The following is a 2500-nucleotide window of genomic DNA, read 5'->3' as shown; positions in this document are numbered from 1 at the left end:
TGGGTGACAGAGTATGGAGACAAGTCCGAGGGATTCCTATGGGCTTCTCGTGCTCGCCTCTGTGGTGTAACCTGTACCTATTCTATTTCGAGTATAACTTTATCACTCGACTCGCTCGTCTAGGCCGGTATGATCTGCTGCGCTTATTCGAACATACGTTCCGATACATGGACGATCTGGTGTCAATGAATAACCCCATGATCCTCCGATTCCTTGACCCCGATCAAGTCGAATCCGAAGGAAATCCGTTCTGGATATATCCATTACGTTTCCTGGCCATGCAGAACGAGATGGACAATCCATTCGTGAACACGGACGGCTCGCTCGTGAATCTGTCCGCTCACTTCTTGAGCCTTCAGATTCAGATCATACGAGTTGATGGTACCTTCTTAACCACAAAATATGACAAGCGTCGATCACTTCCATTCAAAGTCTCGCTGTACATTCATCGAGATTCAAATCGGCCCGTTGCAAACTCATCCAAGGTGATCCTGGGGCAAGTCTTTGCACTTTTCTATCTGATTAATACCGCCGGTGGTGTCGTCCTCGAGATTGATAATCTCGTTGAATGCTTCGTGGAAAAAGGATTCCATTGCTATGCATTGAGACGACTCATCCTCAGTGGCCTGGATCGTATCATTCTCACCAGCCCCCTGACACCGGTACAAGCAATCTTGGAAATTCTCTTTGACATCTGGAGAGAACCAGCCAATAGGCCACCACAGCTCGACGACTCAGCAATTTCAAGCTGAGCACCAGGAATTCTGTCCTCTAGACAGGATGATCCATCAATTTTGCATCATATCGAAACATAATAGATTCGATATTTATGCCGTTTTGGATTGTGAACAACAAAAGAATTAGTTCCCCCAAACTTACCATGTAGTCCTTGGTTACGCGCTGAACTAAAAAACGCAAGCGCACCCTTGACTACAACTGTGTCTTGATTGATAAAAATTAAAAAACAACACAAGTTGCTGCTCTCTCACTCTGAGACAGATCCCACGCCTTAACCACAGCAAGGTCTTCCTTAAAAACAAATTTTTAAAGGAAACCTTACTTACAGAAAACTCTGTTTTCCCATGAATAAGCTAATGGGATACATGAGTAGACGTGGCATGGTAAAAAACAAAACCTTGGATTCCTCACAGAATCTCGCGCGAAGAAACACGCCGTACGGATCGGCAAACCTAATTACAAGCTATAGCTATTCGACTTCATGGCTGCGGGCGCTGGATTTTCTCACACCGAAAGGTATGAAGCGACGGGAAAAACCCTAACATTAGGGTTTCTCGCTTGCATCCGCCGCCGCCGCATTCTCCAGGAGCGCATCCACAAGCAGAGCAATCTTGGGCCGCTGCAAGGCTGTGCACTAGCACAACCACGCACACTTCTCACCCACTCCAGGATCAACAGCCGCTTCGTTGCGCACCGCAAGAATGAGCAGCGCCAACGAAGTGCTTGTTTGGGGATAGCTCAAAACGAGCTTGCGCCCACCACTAAGGTCGCGAGGAATCTCACTACCGCTTTCCTGGCCACGCAAAAACGGGTACAAACGATTCGTTTTGCTGCGTTTTTTTACCCTTGGCCTGTAGGAATCCCTCTTGGCCAGAGCGCTGGAACTAAACACCACGGCGACACAAGGGGTTCTCACTGACTCTGCCCAGGTAGTGCCTGTACTCTCGACTGTTCCAGCTTCTAATCATCCGCTTAGAAAAAAGACGGGATGACAGCGACTGGTCCAGACGGCGAGACCCATGAGTCAACGGATAGCGATCAGGTTGAGCATGTTCCTTAGCTCTAATCTTTGGAAGTCACTTCTGATGTGCGGCCCGGACATGTACCTGAGTACATTGGCTCGCGAGCATCAGTCGTGCAAATCTCAGTTCAGTTTTGAGACCTAGCTGTGTACTTTCACAAAATGAGAGATAGAGCTAGCGGAGATTGCATTACTAATCCTCGTCTTCCATGATACAGGTACCCCCCGGACACCCAAACCGTAGGAGGTGACATAGGAATTGTCTAGGGAAATCGTTATGGTCGTGGTCGGTACCGGGTTACCGGGCGGATGATCCTATGCCTCGGACGAATGTACCGAAAACGGCCTAGTCGATCTGCTTAACCAAAAATGGCCCACTTGGAGCTCAGATTCAAAGGTCGGGGTTCAGCCGGAGCAACCCCGACACCTTACCTATTTAAAGTTTGAGAATAGGTCGAGGGTGTTTCACCCCCAATGCCTCTAATCATTCGCTTTACCTGATAAAACTCTCAATTTGAGCTCTAGCTATCCTGAGGGATACTTCGGAGGGAACCAGCTACTAGATGGTTCGATTAGTCTTTCGCCCCTATACCCAAGTCTGACGAACGATTTGCACGTCAGTATCGCTACGAGCCTCCACCAGAGTTTCCTCTGGCTTCGCCCTGCCCAGGCATAGTTCACCATCTTTCGGGTCCCAGCAGGTATGCTTACACTCGAACCTTTCACAAAAGCTCATGGTCG

General features: G+C 48.6%; 1 pseudogene; it reads right to left on the bottom strand.

Annotated features, from left to right (window-relative positions):
- The window catches only part of LOC112349910, a 5528-nt pseudogene that overhangs the window by 2264 nt on the left and 764 nt on the right, over window positions 1–2500 (bottom strand).

The sequence above is a fragment of the Selaginella moellendorffii genome, unplaced genomic scaffold, assembly GCF_000143415.4.
Source record: "Selaginella moellendorffii unplaced genomic scaffold, v1.0 SELMOscaffold_43, whole genome shotgun sequence".
Lineage (NCBI taxonomy): Eukaryota > Viridiplantae > Streptophyta > Lycopodiopsida > Selaginellales > Selaginellaceae > Selaginella > Selaginella moellendorffii.
Note: the sequence above shows the minus strand (reverse complement) of the source record. Positions and strands in the feature narration are given on the sequence as shown.